This window comes from Oryctolagus cuniculus, chromosome 10 (assembly GCF_051225735.1).
Source record: "Oryctolagus cuniculus isolate XC-2025 breed Fujian yellow rabbit chromosome 10, ASM5122573v1, whole genome shotgun sequence".
NCBI lineage: Eukaryota > Metazoa > Chordata > Mammalia > Lagomorpha > Leporidae > Oryctolagus > Oryctolagus cuniculus.
The window spans coordinates 100,849,013-100,866,194 of NC_142876.1; the positions used below are offsets into that span (position 1 = coordinate 100,849,013).

The 17,182-nt window shown below is 46.1% G+C and overlaps 1 protein-coding gene across 4 annotated transcripts in view; it reads left to right on the plus strand.

Annotated features, from left to right (window-relative positions):
- IP6K1 (inositol hexakisphosphate kinase 1) overlaps positions 1–17,182 on the plus strand; it is a 74,271-nt gene that overhangs the window by 28,445 nt on the left and 28,644 nt on the right. The gene's annotated exons all lie outside the window — the stretch shown is intronic.

The following is a 17,182-nucleotide window of genomic DNA, read 5'->3' on the forward strand; positions in this document are numbered from 1 at the left end:
TTTCACAAGACATACTGTTAGATTTTTTTTTTTTTTTTTTTTTTGACAAGCAGAGTTAGACAGTGAGAGAGACAGAGAGAAAGATCTTCCTTCTGTTGGTTCACCCCCCAGATGGCCACCACGGCCGGCGTGCTGCGCTGATCCAAATCCAGGATCCAGGTGCTTCCTCCCAGTCTCCCATGTGGGTGCAGGGCTCAAGCACTTGGGCCATCCTCCACTGCCTTCCCAGGCCACAGCAGAGAGCTGGACTGGAAGAGGAGCAACCAGGACAGAATCTGGCGCCCCAACCGGGACTAGAACCCAGGGTGCCGGCGCCGCAGGCGGAGGATTAGCCTAGTGAACCGTGGCGCCAGCCAAAATACTGTTAGAATGTTGATGGAGATTGCATTCAATATGTAGATCTGCTTGGGTAGTATTATCTTTTTTTTTTTTTTTTTTTATTTATTTGAAAGTCAGAGTTACACAGAGAGGAGAGGCAGAGAGAGAGAGAGGTCTTCCATCCGCTGGTTCACTCCTCAATTGGCTACAGCGGCTGGAGCTGCGCCGATCTGAAGCCAGGAGCCAGGAGCTTCTTCCAGGTCTCCCACGTGGGTGCAGGGGCCCCAGGACTTGGGCCATCCTCTGCTGCTTTCCCAGGCCATAGCAGAGAGCTGGATGAGAAGAGGAGCAGCTGGACTAGAACTGGCACCCATATGGGATGCCTGCACTTCAGGCTAGGGCGTTAACCCACTGCGCCACAGCACTGGTCCCAAGTAGTATTATCTTAATATGGGGAATTTTCCTTTGTGTCAACATGTGATTTTTTCCTATTTATTTAGATCTTTAATTTCTTTCAGCAGTGTTTTTGGTTTTTAGAAGGTAATCTTTTACCTCTTTGGTTAAGTTCATTCCTAAGTATTTTATTCTCTTTTTTTTTTTAAAGATTGATTTATCTATTTGAAAGTCAGAGTTACACAGAGAGAGAAGGAGATAGAGAGAGGTCTTCCATCTGCTGGTTCACTCCACAGTTGGTTGCCATGGCCAGAGCTGTACTGATCAGGAGCCAGGAACCAGGAGTTTCTTACAGGTCTCCCATGCGGGGGCAGGGGCCCAAGGACTTGGTCCATCTTCTGCTTTCCCAGGCCATAGCAGAGAGCTGGATTGAAAGTGGAGCAGCCGGGACTTGAACTGGCACCCATGTGGAATGCTGGCACTGTAGATGGTGGCTTTACCAGCTACGCCACAGCGCCGGCTCCAGTATTTTATTCTTTTATACTATGGTAAATAGAATTGCTTTCTTAATTGCCTTGATGGATGGTTCATTGTTAATGTATAGAAATGCATTTTATTTTTGTGTTGCTTTTGTATCCTGCAGGTTTTCTCTCTCTCTCTCTCTCTCTCTCTCTCTCTCTTTCTTTCTTTCTTTCTTTCTTTCTTTCTTTCTCCATTCCATTTCATTTCATTTCATTTCATTTCATTTATTTGAAAGGTAGAGTTAGACAGTGACAGAGAGAGAGAGACAGACCTTCCATTGCTGGCTCAGATGGCTGCAGCACTGGGACTGGGTCAGGCTGAAGCCAGTAGCCCCGTCCAGGTCTCTCACATGGGTACAGGGGCCAAATTCTTGAGCCATCCTCCACTGCTTTCCTACATTAGCAGGAAGCTGGATTGGAAGTGGAGCTGCCGGGAGTCGAACCAGAGTCCGTATGGGGAGACGTTAGCTTAACCTGCTGCACCACAATGCTGGCCCTCCACTTGCAGATTTTCTGATTCATTAGTTCTAACAATATTGTGTGTGTGTGTGTGTGTGTGTGTATAGGGGGAGTATACATTTGGGATCTTCCTGGATTTTTATGAAAGATTATGTCATCTGCAAACAGATGATAGTCGTCCTTTCCCATATGATTTCTTGCTTAATTGCTGTGGCTAGAATGTCCCTTGTGATTTACTTACCTTTATTGTCTTAAAATTTTCACTTATTTGTGAATTTCTCAATTTTTCTATTGACTTTGTTACATTCTATTGTTATTGGCAAACTTCTTTATAATTTTAGTCTTTGAAATTTCTTAGGGGCCGGTGCTGTGGCGTAGTGGGTAAAGCCACCACCTGGGGTGCCAACATCCCGTATAGGCGCCGGTTCGAGACCCGGTTGCTCTACTTCCGATCCAGCTCTCTGCTATAGCCTGGGAAAGCAGGAGTAGATGGCCCAAGTCCTTGGGCCCCTGCACCCACATGGGAGACCTGGAAGAAGCTCCTGGCTTCGGATTGGCACAGCTCCGGCCATTGCAGCCATCTGGGGAATGAACCAGTGGATAGAAGATTCTCTTTCCCTCTACTCTCTCTGTGTAATTCTGACTTTCGAAAAAATAAATAAATCTTTAAAAAAAAAGAAATTTACTAAAATTTGGGGTTGCCGTTGGGCCTAGCAGTTAAGATGTCCCACATCCCATATCAGAATACCTAGGTTTGGGTTCTGGCTCTGCTTCTGATTCCAACTTCTTGCTAATGCATACCCTGTGAGGCAGCAGGTGATGGTTCAAGTATTTAGATCTCTGCCACCCACATAGGAAACCTTGGGTGAAATTCTCAGCTCCTGCCAGGCTGATTTCAGGATGCAGGAACTCCATCCTGGTCTCCTCCATGGGTGGCAGGGGCCCAGGTACTTGAGTCATCTTCACTGCCTTCCCGGGCACATTAACAGTAAGGTGAATTGAAAGTGGAGCAGCTGGTACTTAAACCAGCACTCCAATAAGGGATACTTACGGGATTCCAGCATAACAAACATCTGTTAACCCACTGTGTCACAATTCCTGCCCCTCATGTATGTGAGGAATCACTTGATTCGTCATTTTAAATATTATTTGTTTCTTGGACCAGCATTTGCGTCCAGTTTGCGTCCTAGCAGCTTTGCTTCTGAACCAGCTCCCTATAGATTTGCCTTGGAAAGCAGTGGAAGATGGCTCAAGTACTTGAGCCCCTGCCACTGACATGGGAGACCTGGTTGGAGTTCCAGGCTCCTGGTTTTGGCCTGGCCTAGTCCCAGCTAATAGTTGCCATTTGGGGAGTGAACCAGCAGATAGAATATCTGTCAGTCTGCCCCGCCCCACGGCCTTTCAAGTAAATTAAATAAATCTGTAAAGAAATTCTTTGTCTTTGAGTCTCAACAATTTTATAATGTGTTTTTATTTTATAGTGTGTCTCCTGTGGGTCTCTAAATTTATCCTGCTTGGGGCTGTGGGATTCTTGGGGTTTGTGGGTATGTATATTCATGTCTTTTCCTCAGATTTGGAACGTTTTTGGCCTTTATTTTTTTGAGAGAGAGTGTGTGCATGTGTGCTTCCATTTACTGGCTCTCCTCAAATACCTGCAACCGCTGGGATCAGGCTGGGACTAGAGTCAGTTTCCAGCAGTGCAACCTAAGTCTCATGTTGGTGCAGGGACCCAATTACTTGAGCCATCATCTGCTGCTTCCCAGGGTCTGTATTTTAGGAATCTGGAATTAGGAGCCAGAGCCAGGAAATTAACGCCAGCACTTTGGTGTGGGAGATGAGCATCTTAACTTCTAGGTTGGCTTTCTGGCACCCTTTCTCAAAATATTTTTCTGCCTCTTTTTCTCTCTTTTCCTGAAATTTCTATACTGTATTTGTGTATGTTAGCATGTTTGATATTGTTTCACATGGTCTTCAGATTTTTTTCATGTTCATTCTTTTTGCCTCTCAGATGGAATAATCTGGTTGTCTTACCTTTAGGTTTGTAGATCCTTTCTTCTGCCTGTTCAGATCTGCTGTTGAACCCTTTGCTGATTTAAAGCTCTTGTGTTCATGCTCTCATTGATTTTTTTAAAATGATTTTTAAATTTATTTTAGAGGCAGAGTTAAAGAGAGACAGCTCCTGCATCCACTGGTTCACTCCCCAATTGCTGCGATGGCTGGGGCTGGTCCAGGCCAAAGCCAGGAGCCAGGAATTCTATCTGGATCTCCCATGCAGGTGGCAGGGATCCAGTTGTTTGGGCCATCATTTGCTTCTTAATGAATCTTTTTTTTTTTTTTAATTTTTTTGACAGGCAGAGTGGACAGTGAGAGAGAGACAGAGAGAAAGGTCTTGCTTTGCCGTTGGTTCACCCTCCAATGGCCGCCGCGGCTGGTGCGCTGCGGCCAGCGCACCGCGCCGCGCCGATCCGATGGCAGGAGCCAGGAGCCAGGAGCCAAGTGCTTTTCCTGGTCTCCCATGGGGTGCAGGGCCCAAGCACCTGGGCCATCCTCCACTGCACTCCCTGGCCACAGCAGAGAGCTGGCCTGGAAGAGGGGCAACCGGGACAGAATCCGGCGCCCCAACCGGGACTAGAACCCGGTGTGCCGGCGCCGCTAGACGGAGGATTAGCCTAGTGAGCCGCGGCGCTGGCCCCATCATTTGCTTCTTTCCCAGGTGTGTTGGCAAGAAGCTGGTTCAGAAGTGGAATAGCCGGGGTCGGAGCCGTGGCTCACTAGGTTAATCCTCCGCCTGCGGCGCTGGCATCCTGTATGGGTGCCAGGTTCTAGTCCTGGTGGCTCCTCTTCCAGTCCAGCTCTACTGTGGCCTGGGAAGGCAGTGGAGAATGGCCCAAATGCTTGGGCCCTGCACCCGCAAGGGAGACCAGGAAGAAGCACCTGGCTCCTGGCTTTGGATCGGCACAGTACTGGCCGTAGTGGCCATTTGAACCAACGGAAGGGAGAACTCTCTAACACTCTCTCTTTCTCTCTCTCTCTCTCTGCAAATAAATTAAAATAAAAGTGGAATAGCTAAAACTCCAGTTAGCACTCTGATATGGGATGCCAGTGTTATAAGTAGGGACTTCACTGCTGCAGCCACAGTGCTGTCCACTGCTTTGTAATTTTTTTTTTAAAGAGTTATTTATTTATTTGAAAGTCAGAGTTACACAGAGAGAGGAGAGGCAGAGAGAGAAAGGTCTTCCGTCCAATGGTTCACTCCCCAATTGGCCGCAACAGCTGGAGCTGCGCCGATCCGGAGCCAGGAGCTTCTTCTAGGTCTCCCACCCGGGTGCAGGGGCCCAAGGACTTGGGTCATCTTCCACTGCTTTCCCAGGCCATAGCAGAGAGCTGGATTTGAGGTGGAGCAGCCAGGACACGAACCGGCGCCCACATGGGATGCCTGTACTTCAGGCCAGGACGTTAACCCGCTGTGCCAGAGCGCCGGCCCCTGCTTTGTAGTTTAAGAACTGCACATGTGAGTATTACATAGTGGTAACTTAATTCTGCTCCTTAGGGATTGGTGATTTTTTTTTTCATTGAATGCTAGAGCCTCCCTTGTGGCTTTTCCAAACCAGTTTTGCGTATATGTGTTCCTTATTGTGTGTGGCTTATGTTCCAGTGTCTCTGTGGTTAGCCAGTGAGAGATATATATATATATATATATATATTTTTTTTTTTTTTTTTTGACAGAGTGGACAGTGAGAGAGACAGAGAGAAAGGTCTTCCTTTGCCGTTGGTTCACCCTCCAATGGCCGCCGTGGCCAGCGCGCTGCGGCTGGCGCACCGCACTGATCCGATGGCAGGAGCCAGGAACCAGGTGCTTTTCCTGGTCTCCCATGGGGTGCAGGGCCCAAGCACTTGGACCGTCCTCTACTGCACTCCCTGGCCTCAGCAGAGAGCTGGCCTGGAAGAGGGGCAACCGGGACAGAATCCGGCACCCTGACCGGGACTAGAACCCGGTGTGCCGGCGCCGCAAGGCGGAGGATTAGCCTAGTGAGCCGCGGCGCCGGCCAGCCAGTGATATATTAAAGATTTCCTTGAATGGCTGGCTCCCTAAAAAGGAAAAAATAAAAACAAGTACAGTTATCATCTTAAATTCCCTGGAAGCTGTTTCAGCCTGTTGGTTTTGAAACAGTGTTCATGAGCCTCCTTTTCCTGCTGCTCAGTGATCAAAAACAGCTATATCATCCATTAGATTTCACAGCCCTTGTATTTGGAGGTCAAGAGCCTTATTGCCTATGCTCGCTCCTTCAGGACTGCAGGCAGCCATGCCCACTGCCTCATGCCATGGAGCAGGGGATGGGAGTGGGGGTTTGGGTAGCTACTTAAAGACTTAAGTTTGCCAAAATTTACCAGAATCTTTATCAAGCTTTCCTTTCTATCTGCATGTTTTCAGCAAGACCACGGAGTTCTAAAATGGAGTCTTGCCCTGTGTAACAATGTTTTGGTCGATGACAGTGGTGGTCCTTGGATTCTTTAACCTAGTGATATCATAACCATTCATTTTGAGTACATGAACAATGTGAGTTTGAGTACTGATGAAATTGCCTAGCCATGCATTTCTCAGAATGGATGCCTGTCCTTAAGTGATGCATGACTGATTGTAGTCATTTCTGCCAGCAGAAAACTTCCTGCTCTGCCATCTTCTATGATACCAGTCCTATGAATTGTTTTTTAAATCTTGTTTTCCAGTTGTTTTCTGCCAGCATATGAACATGTAACTGATTTTTTATATTGACCTTGAATCCTATGAACTTAATGAGTGTTAGAAATTGTTTTGTAGATTACTAAGGATTTTTATACAGTCATGTTATTTTTACATAGAAAAAATTTATTTTTTCCTTTCTTGTATTTATGCTTTTTATTTCATTTTTTAAAAGATTTTTTTTAATTTGAAAGTCAGTTACAGAGAGAGTCGTAGAAACAGATCTTCTATCCACTGGTTTATTCTCCAGATAGCTACAACATGTGAGGCTAGGCCAGGCCCAAGCCAGGAGTTTTTTCTGGGTTTCCCACATGGGTGGCAGGAGCCCGGGCTGCTCTTTGGGTATCTTCCTCTGCTTTTTGCGGGTCATTAGGAGGGAGCTGGATAGGAAGTGGAGCAGCCAGGACTCAAACCAGCACCTATATGAATGCCGTCATTGCAGGCAGTGGTTTTACTTGCTGTACTACAAACGCCAGCACCTTCCTCTTTTTTGTTATTGTGCTGGCAGATAGTGTTCAAGAAAGTTGTGAGAATGGACATCTTTGCCTTATTTCTGAGAGAAACATTAAGAATTCCACATTGAATATGATAAAGATTTTTCATAAATGCAGATTTTTCATAAATGCCTTTTATCACATGGGGAAGTTTCTGTTTATATTAGATTGTTGAGAGAGTTTTTGAAAATTTGAGAGTCAGAGAGCTATATAGATAGAGAGGTGCTGGTTCACTCCCCACATGCCCGCAACCGCCTAAACTTGATCCAGGTCTCACTCGTGAGGGGCAGGAACCCACAATTATTTGGACCATCAATGCTGCCTCCCAGGATATTATCAGGAAGCAGAGCCAAGTATTGAACTCAGGTGCTCAGATGTGGGACATGAATCTTTTACTCTCTAGGCTAAATGCCTACCCCTGTTGGAAGTTTTAAATGCAAATAGACATTCAATTTTGATTTTCTTGTGTTTTTGACCATATCTTATGTTTTTTCTCCTTGTTTCTGTTAGTATGATGAATAGCATTTTTTTTTTTGACAGGCAGAATGGACAGTGAGAGAGACAGAGAGAAAGGTCTTCCTTTGCCATTGGTACACCCTCCAATGGCCGCCGCGGCTGGCGCCCTGCAGCCGGCGCACCGCGCTTATCCGATGGCAGGAGCCAGGAGCCAGGTGCTTTTCCTGGTCTCCCATGGGGTGCAGGGCCCAAGCACCTGGGCCATCCTCCACTGCACTCCCTGGCCACAGCAGAGGGCTGGCCTGGAAGAGGGGCAACCGGGACAGAATCCGGCACCCCGACCGGGACTAGAACCCGGTGTGCCGGCGCCGCTAGACGGAGGATTAGCCTAGTGAGCCGCGGCGCCGGCCTGAATAGCATTTTATTGATCCTTCTGATGTCTCAGTCTTTCATTACCCACTTCATTACCATATATTGTGTATCATTGCATTTGTTGTCCTAAAAACATTTTTTAAAGATTTATTTGTTTGAGAGTCAGTTAAAGATAGAGGGAAGAGAGAAAGATATCTTTGATCCACTGGTTCATTACCCCAAATGACTGCAGTGGCCAGGGCCGAGTCAGGCTGAAGCCAGAACCGGGAGCCTTGTCTGAATCCCTGACATGGGTGCAGAGGGCCAAGCACTTGGGCCATCTTCTGCGTTCCCAGGCCATCAGCAGCAGGGAGTTAGATCAGAAGTGCAGCGAGCAGGACTTGAACTGGCCCCCGCTAAAAGAAAAATTTTTAAAGATTTACTTATTGGAAAGTTACAGACAGAGGGAGAGACAGAGGTCTTCCTTCTGTTGGTTTACCCCTCAAATGGCCGCGACGGCCAGAGCTGCACTGATCCGAAGCCAGGGGCCCAAGGAATTGGGCCATCTTCTACTATTATCCCAGGCCATAGCAGAAAGCTGGATTGGAAGTGGGGCAGCCAGGACTTGAACCGGCGCCCATATGGGATGCCAGCGCCACAGGCGGAAGATTAATCTATTGCGCCATGGTGCCGGCCCCTAAAAATTTTTTTAAAGAATTTTTGTGTCTGTGTTCATGATGGTTATTGATACGTAATTTTTTAAAAATTTAGGTAAGTAGGTTTTTTTTTGTTAACAGTGATAGTTGACTTCATAAAATGTTAGAAATTTTTCTTTTTCAATTATCAAAAAAAAGTTTGTAGATTGATTTTGCTTCTTCTTTCCAACCCAGAATGAATACAGGTAGTTGAAATTAGGATGAGTAACAAGACTTCTTGTTTTGTTTCTGTTTTGAAATACCAGATTTTATTCGAAAGATGTTATGGTGAAATAGAAATCCTCAGACGGTAGGCACGTTCTCGTCTCCCAGTCACCTCTGCCTCAGTCATGTCAGTTTGCCCTCATTGTGCTCAGCCTCTAATTTAGTTGCACTACAGTAGGACTGAAATGAAGAAAAAGAATCAGATTTGATTGGTTAGGCCAGAAACCTAGGCTGTGACAGTGAGCCTGGGAACATCCCCTTACTTCTTTCAGTGGTCAGAAACTTCTCTCTTTGGCTTTTGTCTTCAGTGAGATTGGTGGTAGGAAATAAATCCAAGAAGCTCCCATTCCATATTTTAGACACCTCATTTTAAGTGCTGTGATACTGTGTGTGTGTTTTTTTAGCTTTATGTACTTGAAAGAACTACAGAAAGAGGGAAAGATAGAGATCTTCCATTCGCTGACATTCTCCAAATGGCCTCAACAGCCAGCACTGGGCCAGGTTGAAGCCAGGAGCTCCCTCCTGGTCTGCCATGTAGGTGCAGGGGCCCAAGCACTCCTCTGCTACTTCTCCTAGGCCATCAGTAAGGAGGGAGCTGGATTGGAAGTGGAGCAGCCAGGACATGGACCAGTGCCCTAGAGGATGGCTTGACAAGCAGCAACTTTATCCACTGTGAAACAACACCAGTTTGGCCTCCTTGTGTTTCTTTTAGCACCATTGCTGCCATATTTCTACACATCTAGCTTTCTTTTTTTTTTTTTTTTTTTTTTGGCAGGCAGAGTGGACAGTGAGAGAGAGAAACAGGGAGAAAGGTCTTCCTTTACCGTTGGTTCACCCTCCAATGGCTGCTGCACACCTCGCTGATCCACAGCCAGGAGCCAGGTGCTTCTCCTGGTCCCCCATGCGGGTGCAGGGCCCAATTATTTGGGCATCCTCCACTGCCCTCCTGGGCCACAGCAGAGAGCTGGACTGGAAGAGGAGCAAATGGGACTAGTACCCGGCGCCCCGACCGGGACTAGAACCCCGGGTGCCGGTGCCACAGGCGGAGGATTAGCCTGTTGAGCCGCGGCGCCGGCCTACACTTCTAGCTTTGACCATATTTAGATTGACGTATAAATGTGCTGGGTGAGACTTAGCTGATTCAGTTATTGCTCACCTGTACTTAGTCACAGTGCAGGCATTCCTGTGGCTTCTTGTTGAAGCATAATCAGGTGCAGAAAATGTTTCAGGTGGGAAGGAGGGGACACTTGTGTTCCTCATTTTGATTTCCTCTAGTACTTCGAAGCTCTAACCTGAAAAGTCTGTCCTTGAATACCCCTTCTCTCCCACTTAGCACAATTGAGACAGCCATTTTCCAAAGGATCTTTACTAAAGAATGTATTTGAGGAAGCACAGATTTTTTTTTTAGATTTATTTATTTATTCGAAAGTCAGAGATACACAGAGCAGAGGGAGAGAATCTTCCATCCACTGGTTCACTCCCCAGTTGGCCACAATAGCCAGAGCTGCGCCAATCCAATGCCAGGAGCCAGGAGCTTCTTCTGGGTCTCCCACGTGGGTGTAGGGACTCAAGGACTTGGGCCATCTTGTGCTGCTTTCCCAGGCCGTAGCAGAGAGTTGGATTTGAAGTGGAGCAGCCAGGACTTGAACCAGCACCCATATGGGATGCAGGCACTGCAGGTGTTGGCCCCAGTACAGATTTCTAATATAGAAATCAAGTAAAAACAGGAAGGAGACTCACTGGACTCCAGAATCTTTCCTTGTCCTGAATTAATTCTGTGGTAGCTCTTCCTTGATGGGCTGGCACATCTCAGGCCGCCTCCAAGATTCCTTTCCTCCTTTCTTGGGATGCCAGTGTTACCCAGCTTCTGCGATAGGACCCAGGAATCTAAACAGTCCTTCATCTTTCTCTGTGGTCAAATAATAAAACAAGCTTTTTTTCACTTTGTGTGTTACACCTCCCAGATTGTTCCCGGGCTCTTTACGCAGTTCTGGATTCTAGTTCAGGGATGTTTCAGCCCTGGTAGGTTGGTAGGTTCAGATTGGTAGTCCTACTTAAGAATGTTTCCTAATTTCCCTCCTCCTCAAAGGCAAGTAGCAGTGGCATCCATCTGTTTGAGACAGTCCATGAAGGTGGAGGGAAATAGAGTGTTGTCTCACCGTCATAACTGATCTGTATCAGCACCTGCAGTTTCACATGTAAAGGCAAGAATGGACTTGAAACTTGTGTTTAAGAAGGCCTTAGGTTCCTTCCCTTACGTGTTTTCTTGTCAGCTTTCTGATGTAGGTTTTTTGTTTTAAGATTTATTTATTTTTTTGAAAAGCAGAATGACGTGGGGAGAGCGAGAGTGAGAGAGAGCTATCGATCTTCATCCCCGGTTCACTCCTTAAACGAACGCAGCATGTTTCTGGGTCTAGGCCAGCATGAAGCCAGGAGCTAGGAATTCCATCTGGGTTTCCCATGTGGGTAACAGGAACTCAAGTACTTGGGCTTATTATCTGCTGTCTTCTGGACACATGATCATTAAGCTGAATCTGAAACATGGAGTAGGTGGGGCTTAAACAAGACATTCATATAGGATGTGAGCATCCCAAGCTGGAACTTCACCCACTGTGCCCTAATGCCTGCCCTGCTGGAGTTTTTTGGCCCATGAATTTGAAGGTGTTTCATTATCCTTTCCTGTCAGCCCATATTGATGCTTGCTTATTTCTGGAGTTAATTAGAAGTTAGTTTTCATGAAATCCAGATTCATGCAACCCAAGCTTTATGTATTCTTTCTGTTATAGTGACTTATCATTGTGTTCTAAAATTACAGTAATTTTACTATTTTCCCCTTGGATTATATCAGACAGTGAAAAACAAATCAAAAACACATTTGCCAAAACCTTCAGAAATACTATTGCCACAATTTTGTTTAACATTCCTAGCTTAGCAAGCTTAACTTTAATTAAAATATATATATATATATGTTTGTTTATTTACAGAAACATGTTTATTTGAAAAGCAGAGACAGAGGAAGGCAAAAATTTCCCATCTACTGGTTCACTCCCCCAGATGCCCACTACAGCTGGGGCTGGTCCAAACTGAAACTGGGAGCTGGTAACTCAGTCTGGGTCTGTCATGTGGGTATCAGGGACTCAGGTTATGTGAACCTGCTGCTTCCTAAGGTGTCCATGAGCAGGAAGCTGGAATTTAGGAATAGAATTGAAACTTAAACCAAGGTACTTGTTTATGGATGTGAATATCTAAAGCAATATTTTAACTTTTTTAAGAATATGATTTTTAAAGAACATGATACTCTGTCATACTTTGCATGCTTAAGTGGCCCTATTTAATTTTAGGAGAGGTAATAGAAATGCTGGGTTTATAAACCAACTTTTTAAAAATTGCATTTGTTTTATTTTTCACCGGTTCATTCCTCTAAATCAGGGGCGTGGGGAATCTTTTTTTTTTCTTTTTCTTTTCTTCTTTTTTTTTTTTTTTGACAGAATTAGAGACAGAAAGGTCTTCGTTTCCATTGGTTCACCCCCCAAATGGCCGCTATGGCTGGGGCGCTGCAGCCGGCATGCTGTGCTGATCCGAAGCCAGGAGCCAGGTGCTTCCTCCCAGTCTCCCATGTGGGTGCAGGGCCCAAGCACTTGGGCCATCCTCCACTGCCTTCCTGGGCCACAGCAGAGAGCTTGACTGGAAGAGGAGCAACTGAGACAGAATCCAGTGCCCCGACTGGGACTAGAACCCAGGGTGCCGGCGCCACAGGCGGAGGATTAGCCAAGTGAGCCGCGGCGCCAGCTGGAATCTCTTTTTCTGCCAAAGCCATTTGGATATTTATAATATCATTTATGGGTCATAGAAAATGATCAGGTTAAATATTAACCCTCCCCCCCCTAATAAATATTAGCCTGCTATAGAGTTACTGAATTTCCCCAAGTCCTGCCTATGGTTGCTGTGGCAGAGCCAAACCAAATGATTTCACCAGCCTTATACAGCTCATGGTCCACACATTTCCTACCCTTGCCCTAAATGCTCACAACAGCCAGAAATGGGCCAAGCCAAAGTCAGGAGCCAGAAACTCAATCTGGGTCTCTAACCTGAATAGCAGGAACCCAAGTACTTGAGTCATTGCTACCTTCTCAGGGTATGTGTTAGTGGGAGGCTAGATCAGAAGTAGAGCTAAGACTCAATCCAGGCACTCTAATGAAGGGTGTGGGTGCCTTTTAACAGCTACACCAAATGCCTGCCTTTTTTTTTTTTTTTTTTAAGATTTATTTATTTATTTAAAAGGTAGAGTTACAAAGAGACAGGGGTGGAGAGAGGTCTTCCATCTGCTGGTTTACTCCGCAAATGGCCACAACAGCCAGAGCTGGGCCAGGCCAAAGCCAGGAGCTTCTTCCGGGTCTCCCATGTGGGTGCAGGGGTCCAAGCACTTGGATCATCTTCTACTGCTTTCCCAGGCCGTAGCAGAGGCAGCTAGATTGGAAGTGGAGCAGCCAGGACTTAAGCTGACGCAGGTGGCAGCTTTACACGCTGCTGTGCTGCAGCGTTGGCCCCCAAGTGGTTTCTTCATTGCAGCACCAAGCAACCACCCCACATCCTTTGGATGGCCCCAGGGCTTCAACCCTGCCTGCCTCTTAAACCAGTTTCTTAGAAAATTTTGAGGTAATTTACAGAAACATGTGAAATATGAGGGTACCAATAATGCTTTGCTTTACACTATAAAAAGATATCAAACACAAGTGAATTTAGCATTTTAACTGAGTTTGTCAGAGTACATTCTGGCTGATCTGCAGTTTATGTCTGTACCTGCCTGCCTGAAGAATCCAGTAACCAAGTATTGTCTTCCAGTTGCTGTGGAGACAGTGCCTTTCTGTTCTTAAAATAATCCTGACCTTGTTGGCCTCCCTATCTGATTGCAGTTGCTCTTTGTTTGCCAGGGCTTTTATTCATTGCTACTTTCTAGGCTTGCTGTGTTCTTGAATTAAAACAGATAAACAAAACAGAACAAAAAAATGCTACATACATTGTATCTCCTAAATTTGGTTCAATAAGTTCTTTGATCTGGGCCATCCTTTATCGTTAAGATTATTTGTATTTGCTTCATTTTACTGCCTTTGTTTCTCTTTTGTGTCATTGATAAAAATTATCTAATCCTGTTCTTCAAAAGCTATCTTCTTTTTCCTTCCATATTTTGCTTAGGTTTTTGCTGTTTTTCTTTTATATAGGTAACATTTAAACTCCTTTATTCTCCGTAAATCAAGTCTGTTTGAGTCAAAGCACATAATTTTATGTTGCCTTTATTTGCCAATTTGGAATTGCCACTTTGTTCTTTGTAAAGGCCATGTTAACTCTCTGTTCTTGTTTGGTAGGTCTAAATTAGAAGTTTGTGAATTCTTTGGGCTTATGTTAGTTTTTTTTTTTTTTAAACACCTTGTCTCTTTACAAATTTTTTTTAAGATTTGTTTATTTGAGAGGTAGAGTCATAGGCAGAGAGAGGGAGAGACAGAGAGAAAAGTCTTCTATCCACTGGTTCACTCCCCAAATGGCAGAAACAGCCAGAGCTGGGCCAATCTGAAGCTAGGAGCCAGGTGTTTCCTCTGGATCTTCCACGTGGGTGGAAGGGCCCAAGGGCCTGGGCCATCTTCCACTGCTTTTCCAGGCCATAGCAGAGAGCTGGATCCTAAGAGGAGCAGCTGGGACTGAAACTAGCACCCACGTGGGATTTCAGCACCACAGGTAGAGGCTTAGCCCACTATGCCACAGCGCTTGGTGGCCCCCAAATGTTTTTCGTTATGTTACATACTTATTCTATATACATCTATTCCATAAATTGAAGCATTCATTCATTTATTCAGGTAAATACATTGTGTGACCACTGTGTGCCAGGCACTGCTCTGGTAGAGTGAGCAAAATGTATAGTGAACAGTATAGTGAACAAAATGGACAGTGCCCTACCTTCATGCATCTAATATCATCATAATAAATAATAAACATTGTCAGTAAGTGAAGCATATAGTATGTCAGAAAGGCAACAGAACCATGGGGGGAAAGGAAACCCTGAGATTAAAGGGGAGTGGAGAGTACGGGTGGGATTGCAGTTGGGAGGATAAGGTAAACCTTGGCTGAGAAGAAGCGTTTGATCAAAAACTTTTTTTTTTTTTGAAGATTTATGTATTTATTTGAAACACAGAGTTACAGAGAGGCAGAGGCCGAAGGCCTTCTGTCTGCTGGTTCACTCCCCAAATGGCCGCAACAGCTGGAGTTAGGCCAATTCGGAGCCAAGAGCCAGGAGCTTCTTCCCAGTCTCCCACATGGGTGCAGGAGCCCAAGGCCATCTTCCACCGCTCTCCCACGCCTTAGCAGAGAGCTGAATTGGAAGTGGAGCAGACAGAACTAGAACCCGCACCCATATGGGATGCTGGCACTAGAGGCGGTGGCTTTACTCACTATGCCACAGTTCTGGCCCCAATCAAAGACTTTTTCTTTTTTCTTTTTTTTTTTTTTTTTTTTTTTTACAGGCAGAGTGGACAGTGAGAGAGAGAGACAGAGAGAAAGGTCTTCCTTTTGCCGTTGGTTCACCCTCCAATGGCCGCCGCGGCTGGCGCGCTGCGGCCGCCGCACCGCGCTGATCCGATGGCAGGAGCCAGGAGCCAGGTGCTTTTCCTGGTCTCCCATGGGGTGCAGGGCCCAAGCACCTGGGCCATCCTCCACTGCACTCCCTGGCCACAGCAGAGGGCTGGCCTGGAAGAGGGGCAACCGGGACAGAATCTGGCGCCCCGACCGGGACTAGAACTTGGTGTGCCGGCGCCGCTAGGCGGAGGATTAGCCTAGTGAGCCGCGGCGCCGGCCCCAATCAAAGACTTTTGAGAGTTAGCCATCATGTCTGGGGACAGAACATGTAGGCAGAGGAGATGGCTAGTACAGAGACTAAGTACGAAGTGCTAAGATGGGAATATGTCTGGTGTTGCAGAACCACAAAACCTGGGTCTCTGCCCAGAATGCAGTGAGTCAATTACTGGCACAGGAGTGATAGAAGAAAGTAGATAGTTACTGTTGCAAAGCACCGAGCAAAACTGAGGCTAACCAGTCTTACTGACTGAAGGGGTTGAGAAATGTATGCTTGTGCGCAGGTCTCTGGTTGGTCCATCCACAGTGTTTGTGGCCCTTTTTTGATTGATCAGTGTTAGAATCGCAGTTGTGTTGCTTTGGTAATTTTGATGATAGCAAACTGAGCTCTGGTCAGTATCAGGGCTATCTGCAGTTGATTGTTAATTTTTGCTTAGGGCCTAGAGTTTCTGTAAACAATAACAAAACCCTTAAAACAGAACCTGACATCAAGATGTTATCAATAGACTCATCAGTGACTTCATGAGTCTTGTGATCTGGGACCCTGTGAGGCTGACTGGACCTAATGTACCTCTCCCTCAATTCAGTGAGTTAATCTTAGCAGCAGGTTGATTTGCTACCTTCGGAGCAGGGTAAAGGAACTTTAAGCTAAGGGAGGAAAACAAAGACCTACATTAGAGACACTATGTAGGGACTTGGGTTCCCTGTGTGAGGAACAGCATGGAGGCTAGTATGACTGGAATGGGATAATCAGCGAGAGGCAGAGGGATAGGAAATGAGGTCAGAGGAATGTGTAAGGAGTAAGGAAGAATGCAAATCTTGTGGGTTATGGTAAGCAGTTGGCTTTTATTCACAGTGAGATGGGAGCCATTGTAAGGTTCAGAACAAAGAAAGTCATGTGCTCTGACTCTGCTCTTACCAGAATCACCATGACTGTTGTATTGCGAACAGACTCCTGGAAGGCTGTAATAGAAGAAGGGAGGCCAGTTGGTTAGACGTGAGAAGTGCTGGGGCGGGCACTGAGGCATAGCTGGTAAAGCTGCCACCTGCAGTGCCAGCATCCCATATGGGCACCGGTTCAAGTCCTGGCTGCTCAACTTCTGATCAAGCTCTCTGCTGTGACCTGGGAAAGCAGTGGAAGATGGCCCAAGTCCTTTGGGCTCCTGCACTCACGTGGGAGACCCGGAGGAAGCTCCTGGCTCCTGGCTTCAGATCTGCGCAGCTCTGGCCATTGTGGCCAGTCAGGGAGTGAACCAGTGGATGGGAGACCCCTCTTTTTCTCTCCCTCTGCCTCTCCTTCTCTCTCTCTGTGTAACTCTGACTTTCAAATAAATCTTTAACAACAAAAAAAAGAACTGAAAAGTGCTAGGGATCATACTGATATCAGAGTATGAGTTGCCAATTATATTACCATGTGCTTATTAATAAACTCAGAATATTAATAAAGCCTATTGGTTCTTGCCTAATATTCAGAGAATTCAGAATACTGGCACAAATGAACGAGGCAGGATTATAAGTTTTACAGCTTTTTATTCCGTGAGAGAAATGCATAAGAGAGGGCCTTATCTAAAGGATAGAGAAATCTGGATTCATACTGAGTACCAGGAGCCAGCCATGTGTAGGAGCATGCAGGCCAGGAAGCATGGGGCAGGTGGCCCAAAGGCCACGCGCCCCGAAAGCGCAGGGCAG